We start from the raw sequence: 14348 nt of genomic DNA, 5'->3' as shown, positions 1-14348 counted from the left end.
TCAGAATTTATTATATTTATAGAGTTATTAAAGATATTAGAAGCAATGTGTAGTAAATACACACCACAGATGAGGAAAGGTTAACGGTACTCTAAGTGATCAAGCCAATATTAAATATGGCGTACCGCAAGGAAGTACACTAGGTCCCATATTGTTTAATGTTTATATAAATGACTTATGTAATACTTCATTTGCAGACCACATTATTACATTTGCTGACGATACAGTACTCTTATTCGAAGGCAAAACCTGGAATGAGTCTTGCATTAAAGCTGAATTTGGCATAAACAAAGTTAAACAGTGGCTAGATAGTAATCTCCTCACTCTAAACTCGGATAAAACGAAATTCATCTGCTTCAGTTCAACTCAAGCGGGTCAACCACAAGAAATTATTAACATTAGAATACACCATTGTTACGACACTATTACATGTAAATGCAATACCTTAGAATGTGTGGACAATATAAGATACCTAGGAATTATCATTGATAAATTTCTGAGATGGGACAAACACATAGCCTTTACTTCCACAAAGGTCAGGAAACTAACACATCTGTTTATAGCAATAAGAAATATTCTATGTCTAAATGATTTGAAACGAATTTACTTTGCAATGTGCAATTCCATACTAGACTATGCTTCCTTAGGTTGGGGAGGTTGTGCTAAAACCATACTCGATCCCTTAGCTAAATCCCAGAAATCGCTTATAAGAGTCATACTGAAAAAACCTTTCAGGTACCCCAGCGATTCATTGTTCGCAGAGTTTCGTGTTCTTGATGTAAGACAATTATACATGAGGAAAATCATATTACATACTCAAAAACAGAGGCACTACTTAGCTTCCGTAAACCACTGTCATAATACAAGACATGCAAAAAAAAACCCAACAGTTCCGCCCACCACTTCCTCATCTTTAGCACAGAGAAAATTCTCATACTTAGGCCCTAAACTGCTCAATCTCATACCTGATGCATGGAAGGCAAAGAGTACTAATATTCTGCGTATGCAGGTAAACAATTGGCTTCTGGTCTTGGGGAGAGCTGAATGCGAGAATATGCTAAAAAACAGTAATTAAATTGTAAATTTTGTTTTTCTTTACATTCTTCTTTACATTTTAACTTATATTGGTATTATATTAGCATAACAGGAACTGTATTTTTACATAAAGAAAGTTCGAAAATTGTTCAATTCTTCGTGATATTTTTCCTTAAAGGAAAAGTTCCTTCTTTACTTTCATCTTTACTTTCATTTTTTTATTTTTTGTTATTTTTCATTTCCTTGTTTTATCTATTAATATTTCTTTAGTTTATTATATCAGCTAAACAATAGTAAAAAAAAAAAAAAAATTTCGTGGTATAACTGAAAGTATACTAGATTATGAATATACATTTGTATTACTTTACCAACAGAATTTCTTCAATTCAGTTTCATTTTCAAATTCATTTTCTTGTTTTTATCTATAAATATTTCTTTAGTTTATTATGTCAGCTAAACAATAGTAAAATATGTCGTGATATAACTGAAAGTATTCTAGAATATGAATATACATATGTATTTTTTAAACAACAGAATAGTCAACACTATAATTTACATGTAAAAACATTATCATATTGGAATGTCCTAAAACGGGCAATCGCCTAGTTGGACATTTTAAGTTCATTAATTGTATTATGTAATATTTACAAACAAACAATAAATAAATAAATAAAAATAAAAAAATTATGAAAACCAATTTTCGCTTCTAAGAATATGTTTTATACTAGTTAGCAATAAGGAGAAAACCTATTTTAACAATCTGTGTTTATGATTTGGACATACTGCATACTGTACTTAAAATAAAGATAAAAAAGATACGCAAGTATCTGATACCTAGGCGACGATTCATGTATCTTGGCGACTACCGCCATACATCAGCGCGATGTTTCGAAAACAGACACATGTTGCTAAAATTTTGCAAAATCGTTAGCGACGCCGGGATCCCGCGAACAGCCGGGCGAGGTTGTTTCCACTCACGTCGCACCTCGTCGAGTCTTGAAACTTCACGTCGCTTGTGTCAGACAGTTTGTAACAATATGTGTGCTTTAGATCTATACTAGGAACAAAATAGTCAACAAAGAACGACAGGATATAAAAATGCCAGCTACAACAACTATTTGGTAGTAAGTGACGTTATGAAAGTATTGCAGTTTTTACATTTCGAGAACAATTTTAACAATTTTAACAATTAACAAATTAATAACAATTTTATTTTAACATGAATGCCTGGTCCTTTATAATTGTCAAAATTGGAGACGAAACCACCATTTCCCAACGAATGTGCTAGGAAACTGATTGTTTAACCTCCTTAGCCGCACAGTTCAGGATTATATATTTTTTTTAAAAAGAATCTACATTTATTTTTACAAAAGATTCTAGACCCTGCAATATCCCTGCGTGCATGATTTTTAGTACGAAATAATGTATGCATACTTACATTAATAGTAACTCAAAATAAGGACACATCAGAGATGTGTTCGCTGATGAAAACAATATTTACAGGTGTAAGTATGATAAAAACAAGAAAATATATAAGCCGCGTATCAAGTGCAGTTTATCACACTATCACGGGGCAGTTCCGGCAAGAATGAGCGTGGCGAGCGGCCTGGCCACAACGAGCTCAAGCACCAGCGTAGCACCCTTAGCCGGTTTCCCGAAAATACCCTCGAAGAAATGTTAATAGGGAGAAATACTCCCAAAGACCCCGGGGAATGAAGTGAGCCTCAGATCACCGGACTTATCAACGTAATCAACGTTTCAAAAATCTGCGGCGTTATGTGCCAACCACTGCAGCACGGCCATTCTGCTGTTATAGTTTATACGAGTAGTAGTCACTTGACGCAGGGATATACGGAGAGTGATCAAGTTGTTTCCAGCCAATTTACCTGTTACAGATCTTGTGTTCGTTAAGCCAGGTGTGGACCTTTTGCAACCTTCTGAACCTGCTCATCATTTATGACGGATGGTCGCCCACTACATTGTCATGGCGCACACTTGGCTTAACAAACACACCTGTGGCGTATATTTCCAGTTTATTTATTCTATTTATTATATTTATATTCAGTTATAATCTTACGCTCGTAACGACAGCCCGTCCCACGGTACTGTCCTCGCGCTCTCGTTACACCGCAACGTAACACTTTCATGACGGTAGAAGAGTTGTTGAGTACGCTGAAGTTCAAAAAATACAAACCGTTAAAGACTTGAAAACCAAAACTAATATCGAAAAAATTATCATTGATCTTGACAATGAAGTGAAATCTGAAATATTAAAAATGCAACAACAAATAATTCAACTACAAAACAAACTTATCGAAAAAAAAGACCAACTGGTGGGAAACTTTGAAAAAATAATGAAAAGCGCAACAACACCATCCTATGCACAGGTATTATCAACAACCAATGTCACTCCTCGAGAAGAAGAGAGATTCTCAATCATCATTTCTTCGACCAAAAATAATGCTAAAGCAGAAGAAATTGAACAAATAATAAAAAAAGAAATAAATTTAAGTAACATAAAGATAGGAATAAATGGTTTGAGAAAAACAAAAGAAGAAAAAATAATAATGTCATGCCCGAAAAAGGAATTTGCAAATACCTTAACCGCCGAAATAAAAAAAAAAACTGAATACTGATTTGGTGGTAAATGAAATTCAAAAGAAAAGACCAAAAATAATAATGAAAGGATTAAAATCCAATCTTACTGAAGACGAAATAGTTTGCGGAATAATTACCCAGAACGAAGGAATTGAAGATGTTTACAAGGAAAGTGAAGACAACAAAATCACGCTTATAATGGAGATAAAAAACACAAACATAAACGAAAAGCAGCGCCAATTCACTAGCTGCATCATGGAAACCAGTGGCAAAATGCGAAAAAGTCTCCTTGCACTCGGTAAACTAAATATAAAGTTTCAACGAGTAAAAATTGAAGATTGCGATCCATTAACTCAATGTTTTCATTGCTGTATGTTCATGCATACGGCTAAAAGACGCCTACACCGAACCAGCCCTCCAATTTGCCCACACTGCATGGGCGACCACATCCTTTCAAAATGTCCGGGAAGAGAAAAAACAGTACAAGCATGTGTAAACTGCACCAGACAAAATTCTAAATATGGAGAAAAAACACCACGGACCACGCAGCCAACAGTATTAGGTGCAACTATAGAAACAAAATGCTGAAAATTTCGAGGGATCGCATCGATTACGACTAATGATGCATATTATTAATTACAAGTCTAACGAAAGCCTAAATAATATGCACAATATTTCAAAAAAATATTGCGAAAAGCTTTCCCGCAAAATGTTAACACGCAGTGATAATATACAAGTCAACACATGTAATATTATAATTGCAAATTTGGTGTATTCCCAGCGCCAACATTATTGTTAATTTTATTACTACCTCAAAATGAACGACTTTATAATAAACGCAATAGATAATTCATATAAAATAGACGAAAGGATTTTTGACACGGAAAATAATTCAAACGATTTTATAGATATAAAACCTACAGCCAGCCTAATAATAATACACATGAACGTTAGATCTTTGGAAAAAAATTTCGAAGAATTTCTAATAACTATTAAACAATTAAATAAACTTGACTGTATAATATTATCAGAAACGCATTCATCGAGTGAAATTAATTATAATATACCGGGTTACTCGTACTATGCAACAAAATATAAAATTAACAGAAATAGCGGCGTCGCCATATTTGTATCAAATATTTACGCTGTCACAAGTGTAAATGAAATAATGATGAATAATGTCAATTTATTAAACTTGGAGATAAATTTTATGAATTATTCATTTAATATCATTGCTATTTATCGGACACACTCTTCTGCTATAACCATATACATAGAAGAATTAAAAAAATATTACAACATTATAGAAACAAAAAAACAATACTCATCGGAGATATTAACTTAAATATCGCTAATGACTACTCCTCTAACGATAAATATAAATATTTAAATATGTTAGCAGAATTAAATTACATTTCATGTATAAATTCATACACCAGAAACATTATCGGACAACGACCATCTTGTATCGATCACATATTCACAAACACCAAAGATATACAAAATATATCATCTGCGGTAATTAAAACAGCTGTAACGGATCATTTTGCATGTATATTTAAATATGACTACAAACATCAAAACCTCTCATTACCAACCACAACGGCCGTTAATAATACTGATAAATACAACTATAGTATTAATATAAATTTTCTCACTAAAATATTAAGTAACGAAAAAGAATGAAAAGAAATATATCTATGTAACGATGTAGAAGAATACTGCAAAATATTTGATAAAAAACTGAGTTTTCACATAAATGCTTGTAGAAATATTACATCTAACAAAACATCTTCAAAACTAAAGCCAATCAAACCATGGATAACTCACGGATTAATCATCCCAATAAGACACAAAGAAACACTCTACAAACAATATACAAAACAACCGGAAAATATAACATTACAAAAAAATTTCAAATCTTATAAAAAAAAAACTTACATATCTTATAAAAAACACGAAGGATGACTACTACAAACAAAAACTTGAATTATCTGGAAATGACAGTAAAAGGATTTGGTCCATCATAAATGAAATTGTCGATAAAAAACATTTAAAAAATAAAACAATCAACAATGTAAACCATAATGATTCAAAAATCTGCTGTAAAGATAAACCTCTAGAAGCCGCAAATGTATTTAACAATTTTTTTGCTAATGTAGGAAAAAACTTCGCTAAAAAAATCCAACAAGGCCTTACCCCAAATGACCCAAATACTACAGTAAATAATGAGCATAAATTTGAATTATTTCAACCAACAACACCAGAAGAAATTGAACAAATTATTACAGGTATGAAAGGAGGTTCTGCCCCTGGTTTGGATGGGGTCACAATACAAACACTGAAATGTATAAAATCACTAGTATCAAAACCATTAACTCATATAATCAATACAAGTTTTCAAAGCGGAGTTTTTCCATCCATGTATAACAATCTGTAATTATACCAATATTTAAAACCGGCAATCCGGAAGAACAAACCAATTACCGCCCTATTTCTTTACTATCAAACATTGCAAAAATATTTGAAAAAATTGCCAAAAAAAGAATAACTCAGTTCATAAAGATTAATAATATAATTCACGAAAACCAGTTTGGATTCATGGAAAACAAAAGCACAAAAGACGCCATTGCTAAATTATCTAGTACCATACAAGACGCTTTAGACAAATCATTAAAATGTGTTGGTATTTTTGTTGATCTCCAAAAAGCCTTCGACAGCATATCTCATGTCAAACTAATACAAAAATTAAAGATCGTGGGTTTTAATGACACAGCATTAAGTTGGCTAAAAAGTTATCTTCACCAAATTAAGGGTAATGACTGGAAAATTGTAAGTGAACATGCAAATAATGACATCCAAATCCTAAAAAACTGGTTCGATACAAATCTACTTACAATTAACGCAGAAAAAAAACAGTTTATATACCATTCACAATAAATAAATTCAAAACTTACCCCAACATTCATATAATAATACACTACAAAAAATGTAACAAAGATGTTTGTAATAAATCATGTACCATACTAAACCAAACTACTGAAATAAAGTACCTCGGTGTAATTGTAGACCAACATATGAAATGGAACAGACACATATGTGAACTTGTTAAGCGCATTAGAAAATGTATATATATATTCATTAGATTAAGAAATGTTCTCAAGCTAAACACCTGAAAAAAGTCTATTACGCACTAGTCCAATCATTACTTCAGTATGGAATCATTGGGTGGGGAGGTGCATGTGAAAAAATTTTAAGCTCTGTAAAAGTGGTACAAAAACTAATTATTAAAGTAATTTTGAAAAAACAACCAACATTCTCTTCAGCATCATTGTTCAAAATTTTTGAAGTACCAAAAATTGAAGACCTCTATAAAAAAGATGCAATATTACAAATATATAAAGAAACTGTAATAAAAAAACTTAAATTTAACTCATCCGGCATAATTTTAACATCCAAATTCCTCTATTTTCAACTCAACAAATGCACAATAATTAATTACATTTGCAAAGGCATAAGATATTTGAATAGTCTTCCCGAAGAAGTGAAAAAAATACCAGATTTTATTTTATTAAAAAAAAATGTCAAATTTATCTTTAAAAAAAATTAATATCACCTTTCAAATGTTATAACTTCAATTTATGTTACAACCAAAATTAACGTCACAATCCTCTCTTAAATTTATATTTATTGTACTGTATTTATGTTAATTACTGATATAAACATGAAATAATTGTGAAATAACTCCTACGCCAAGCTCAAGAGCTAGCACTCTTCATTGGAGTAGAAATTCAATAACATATGTTTTTCACTATTACCTATTATTACCTAATTTTATGTACAATGTAACAATGTTATAAGTTAAACAATAAAAAATAAATTAAAAAAATATATATTTTTTGTGGTATTTACGTACTTTCTGCAGCGTAATTCATAAATCTGTTATTTAAAAAAATGTTTATAATGAAATATACGTTTTATAATCCGTTGGTTAGATTAGATGCTGCAAAAACCTATTACAACAAATTTAATGAAAGTACATGTTCACTGAGTTGAAGTTTATCTTAATTTTATAAATCCAATGTTTTTCCAAGAAGACACAATTATTTGGAATGCTACGAACTTGTTGAATTTACCTGTACAAGTGGAATTCGTATATTTTGTTGCCCTTGTCAAAATGCTGTACTACTTTTTATACTTTTATAAGTATGAATTTTTGTTTAAAAGTCAACCTTTTATATTCAAAAAAATTTCAAAACTTCAGACTTTTTTGTTAATTTTGATTCTGAGTAAAAAAACTAAGCCATCCAAACAATGGTCGAACAGCAAATGAGAATTTTTAATCTATCTCTCGATATGTATATATAAAAAAATTGAACGTTTCTTTGTTTGTCATCTATAAATATTCGACTCAAAAGCTACTCGACCAATCTCGCTGAAAATTTCAAAGTGTATTATTATTAGTGCCAGGAGTGTTTAGAGAGTGGTTGAAGTTTTTTTTATTTATTTTACAATTTAAACCTTCTAAACTGCTTTTGCAGTTTATCAGCAGTTACATACAGAAAATACTTTATACAATGACACGGTTAAGTTAATATAACAGAATAGAAAAAATAAAAATATAGTTCCAGTATAAGCGTTATATATATCAGACAAGTACAATTGAAACAGTCACATCGAAAGAATATCCATATTTAGCGTACATAGGTAGGTACAATTAACTATATATTCTTAAGATCCATTGTGAATTCCAATTAGCTATACAAGGGCCTCAATAGGACATCAGTACATGTGTCCAATAGCCATTTTATGAGATTATATTTGACTTTAATGGTACATAAGGTATTATTTTTGATTGACATTGGTAGATTATTAGATATCTTGGGCACAATGTAGTTTAGAGTTCTTTCTCCGTGATTATTGATACATTTAGAAATCACAAATCCATAATTTTGAGTGAATCTTGTGTTATTTTTATGGTAGACTCTTTCCTTATACAAGAAATCCGACGATATAATTTGTTGACTTATGATATTATACAACAATAATCCTCTGACAGGTAAAATATTAAAAGACTTGTACATTATTTTGATGTTAGTATTTATGAATTAATAATTTAATAATGGAGTTTTGTAACGTTTGTATATAGCTTAAATTTGTTTTACACGAATGTTCCCAAGACGTTATTCCATATCGGATAGTGGATTCGGCCAGAGATGAGTATTTTAATTTTAAGGTACTTATTTTATTTTATTTTATTTATTTTATTTTATTTATTTATTTTATTTATTTTATTTATTTTATTTATTTTATTTATTTTATTTATTTTATTTATTTTATATATTTTATTTATTTTATTTATTTTATTTATTTTATTTATTTTATTTATTTTATTTATTTTATTTATTTTATTTATTTTATTTATTTTATTTATTTTATTTATTTTATTTATTTTATTTATTTTATTTTTTATAATTTTTTTTTTATTATTATTTTATTTATATATATTGGTTTTTGGATATGGGGTAATTTATATACATATTTATATAGAAAATCGCCGCATATCCAACAACCTTGAACAAGTTCACAGCATCCTTAATAATAATAATAATAATAATAAGTCATTAATACTAAAAATTATAGAAAGCATATAATCAAGGATACAAATCAAATTGATGATTTGTGTAGAAAATGTTTGGCTTTTCCGGAAACTATAGAACATATCATATCGGGATGTTCTATATTAGCACCGTCCGAGTATACATTTAGGCACAATCAAGTTTTAAAAATAATTCACCAAAATTTGGTAATTAAACATAACTTGATTGACTGCCGTAATGTAGTACCATATTATGAATACGAACCAAATTCATTTTTAGAAAACGAATTTTATAAAATATATTATGATAAAACTATACTAACAGACCGAGCGATTAGTCATAATAGACCCGATATAGTTTTACATGACAAAATTAAAAAAATAACTTATATCATTGATGTTGCTATTCCAAATTCCTGTAATATTCAAAAATCTGTTAGTGAAAAAATAAGAAAATACACAGATTTAGGAAATGAAATAAAAAGAATTTGGCATTCTCAGACTATAAAAATATTACCATTCGTTATTTCGGCTACTGGCATTATACCTAGCTCTCTAATTAAAAATTTAGGCGTATTAGATCTATCAAAAAATTTATATATAAAGATGCAAAAGTCGGTCATTTTGAATACATGTAGGATAACAAAAGATTTTTTAAATATTTATGTTGAGGGATCAGTAGGATTTATAGGCCCTGTTAGAAGTTCTACCGAGCCGAACCCTCTGATATGAAAATATCTGGAGACGGTGAATTTTTTTTTTCCCATTTGATATCTGGTGATTTGACGTGTTGTTGTTCTTGTATTGTTTTGTATTTATTTTACTTATATAATGCACTTACATAGTGTTGATTGACTAGCTGATCATTTGTGGAAAAGTGAGTGGAAGGGTTAAGTTTTTCCTTTGGGGAAGACTTAACCCGGACAACTAAATCGGAAGTTTAAAAAAAAATATTTGGACAATTTGTATAGCGCCGCTTTTGTGAGATATCACCTCAGAAATATATTATATATAAATTACCTACGAGTATGAACCAATCACTCACAAAAAACATGGAAAATTACAAATGAGGTTTTTAATGGAAAAGTAATTTAAAAAAAAATTAATATTCATCTTCGACTTGAAAAGAGTCAATAGATAAGATTAAAATTAAAATAAGATATGTTTATCTAAAGACGCTGCGCGCTGTCTAGATTGCATTTAGTTCGGGTACATTAATATAGTTGCCAATAAAAATGTGCCATGAGAAAAATGAAAACAATGTTAGTAGTTCTTATTCAAAGTATGATACAGTTAAATATGACCAAAAGAAATAGGGTCCTATTATCTCAGTTGGTAGAGCGGTGTCCCGGCAAGGCAAGGGTCTTAGGTTCGAGTCTTAGATGTGAACGTATCTTTTCTGAATTTTCTATTTCTGATTTTTGTTTACGATTCGCTTATATGGTCTTCAATAATTAAATATTATCAATAACTCCTATGAAATATCTGATTTCGACAGTAATTTAAATCTCAGAGCACGTTGATAATCCAAACGTTAGGTTTGCAAATGGCCACAACAACTTAAATAATGTTTTTTTTTTTTTTTTTTTTTTTTAATATTAAATTTAGTTAAAATAGTGATGTATTTCCCATCTCACTAGGTGTGTAACGCCTGTGTTGAGATGGCAATTTATATAGTGGTTGTAAACTCGGTTTTAGATTATACAATATTGTGAAAATGTCAGATAAAATAAAATAAATCAATTAAAAAAACACAGTATCAGCTCACTACACTATGTACCTAACACGTGTATCAGAAAAAGCATTTTGCCGAATAAATTAAAACACGCTAACATCGTTCCAATACATAAATCAGGATATCTATCGAACTCAGACCGATCAGCCTAACTTCACAATTATCTATCTAAGATCTTTAAAAAAGTTAAAAATAACGGATTATTGATTTTTTGGAATCAAATATACTTCTATCAGCTAACTAATACGACCATATAAATATACTAGGTACTGTTGTTGCTATATTTAATATGACTAAGAGTATATATTCTATCATTGATCCAAACAACAAAACTCTAACAATTAATCTATACTTATAAAAACCTTGACACAGTTAACCATATAACTTATTTAAAGGAACTTTCCAACATTCGAATTATAGTAAAGTGTCTTATGCTATTACAAAACTATATACTAAATCGCCACCAATACACTAAAATTGGAGAATCCTTGAGATTTTTTATCTTGTAAAACATGGTGTCCTACAAGGTACTATTTTGGGGCTACAACTCTTTCTAGTATATATTAATAACCTATGTAACATTGATATACGTGGTCAAATTTTCTCGTTTGCTGATGATATTGAAATAAAGGTTCAAGGATAAACATGGGAAGACGCATCCAAAAAAGCAAAAAAATGTTTTGCTATTGTCAAAAAGAGGCTAGACAAAAACCTTCTAACTTAAAATTATGATAAAACTATTTTAATATCACAAAAAATTAGCTGCTAAAACTCAACTTAGTCTAAAGTTTCACAGTGTCATTTATAATATGGCACTGGTGTATTTGCAGTATTTGCAAAAACCAGATTAGCACAAAGGCATATTATTTTTTTGTCCCCAAAAATGTACAACACACTAATTACAACTTTTGATGAAACTTCGTTACGACAAAACATTGACAATTATAAAAAAAAAACACATCAAATCTTGGCTTAAATATAAGTCTTTCAGTCATCTGTAGTAGTACTTTATTTTTTTAAATTTTTATCATAAAAAAAACCGTCCACTAGAATTTTGTGTTTTATTATTACCGTCGAACTATGATAATAATTACTTTAATACCCACAAACAGGATTTTCCTTTGTGGGATTTTTTGATTCACACTACATTGTATAACTGTTCATTATGATAATACTAATAATATAAAAATAATAAGAATTTTAAATTATTATAATTTTAGTTAGCGTGTTTAAGTTTTTATTTGAAAACTATAACTATTGATTTGGACGTATTATTACAAGGTTAGGATTTTTTGCAAAATCTTCACATATTTAAAGTAGTTTCATTAGTGTGCCAAGTAAAGGTGTTAGAAGAACCATATCATCTGCGTAATTAATATTGTTCACACATACTCCTTGAACTTGACAACCTATTTAAATGTTATTAAGTCTTTGAATCAGTTCATCAGTGTATATATTAAAGAATGCTGAAGACATCCTTCCTCCTTGCCTTAAGCCACTTTTCAAATAAAATGGATTGGAAAACTCGCCAGACCATTCCACAAAATTTTCTGGCTGCGTTTGCCAAATTGAAAGAATCGCTATTATATCTTCCGAAACTGCTCATTTCCTGAGTTTTTCCCAGAGTTTATTGTGACAAAAACGATCAAACGCTTTGCTTAGATCTTGAAAGCAGGTATAGATTGACGTTTTCCTTAGTTCATAATAGCTGATGGTTTCTTTTAAGGAATATATTGCCATAGATAGCGATTTGCGCCGAGCGCAGCGATTTAACACATTATGGACACGGCCATTGATAATATAAAAACTGAAATACAAAAAATTACAACAGTGAAAGATTCGAAAGCAAAAACGAACCTAGAACAAAATGTTTATATATTAGAAGAGCTTTGGAAAACTGAAAAAATTAAACACCAAAAAGAAATAATCAAACTACAAAAAAAAAATATCGAAAATTACGAAGAACTTACGAAGAAAATTGAAAAAGTCGTAGAAAAAAACAATAAAATACCATCTTACGCGCAAGTTCTAACAGCAAATAAAAAAGAAATTTCAAAAGAAGAGAGGTTCTCTATAATAATATCATCAACTAAAAAAACAAAAAAAGCTGCAGAAATATGTGATAAGATACAGAAAGACATCAAACTAGACCAACTTAAAATTGGAATAAATGGATTAAGAAAAACAAATAAAGAGCAAGTAATCATATCCTGCCCAAAAAAAGAATATACCAACACTCTTACGGAGGAAATTAAAAAACTCAATTATAACTTAGAAATAAATGAAATAAAAAAGAAAAAACCCAAATTAATTTTGAAAGGACTCAAATCGAACTTGACGGAAGAGGAAATAGTAAATGGGATACTCACACAAAACGAAGGGATTCAAGACATTGTAACGAAAAACGAAGAAAATAAAATAAATTTGATTACTGAAATAAAATACAAACATTCTAAGAAATACCAACGTGGTACTCGGGATCAAGAAGATGAAGAACAAAACAAATTCTCGAACTATATCGTGGAAACCAGCGGTACAACACGAAAAAATTTGCTATCCTTAGAAAAGATAAATATCCAGTACCAAAGGGTTAACATAGTGGATTGTGATCCTTTAACCCAGTGCTACCACTGCTGCAAATTCATGCACACAGCCGCCAGATGCCTAAATCAAATGAATCCATCGGCGTGCCCGCATTGCACGGGTGATCATACTTTTGCTAAATGCCCTGAAAGAGAAAAAACACCGGTTTGTGCAAATTGTACATCGCAAAATAAGAAATATGGCGAGAAAAATAAAACAGACCACACAGCTTTCAGTAACTTATGTCCCTACAAAAATAAAATGCTGAAAGTAGCAAGAGACAGAATAGACTTCGAAGAAAAATGACAGAATTTTTATATAACGCACTAGACGAAAAAAATAATATTGACGAAAAAACATATAGCAGCTATCAAGAATATCGTACTCACCAAAACGATCTCAATCTCAGTCCTTTAATTCTACACATGAATATAAGAAGTTTGGAACGAAACATGGATGAATTTTTGACAACAGTAAATAATGATCTCAGGAAGCCCGCTTGCATTGTGTTAACGGAAACACATTCAAGTGGCGAAGTGGCGTACTATATACTGGGATATACCTGTGTATCTACTACAAACCGAATTAACAAAAACAGTGGAATCGTTATGTTCCTACAAAATAATTGTGACATATTGTGCGAGGAAGAAATTAATGTGAATGGAACAAACTGCTTACATGTACAAATGAAGTGTTATAACAAAAAAATTGATATTATCTCTCTATACAGAACGCACTCGTCTACTGTAGGTTTGTTTATAGAAGAATTAAGACATGTGTTATTAAACTACAGAAACG

This window comes from Hesperophylax consimilis, chromosome 2 (genome assembly GCF_061612785.1).
Source record: "Hesperophylax consimilis isolate HC1 chromosome 2, BYU_Hcon_1.0, whole genome shotgun sequence".
Classification (NCBI taxonomy): Eukaryota; Metazoa; Arthropoda; class Insecta; order Trichoptera; family Limnephilidae; genus Hesperophylax; species Hesperophylax consimilis.
Note: the sequence above shows the minus strand (reverse complement) of the source record.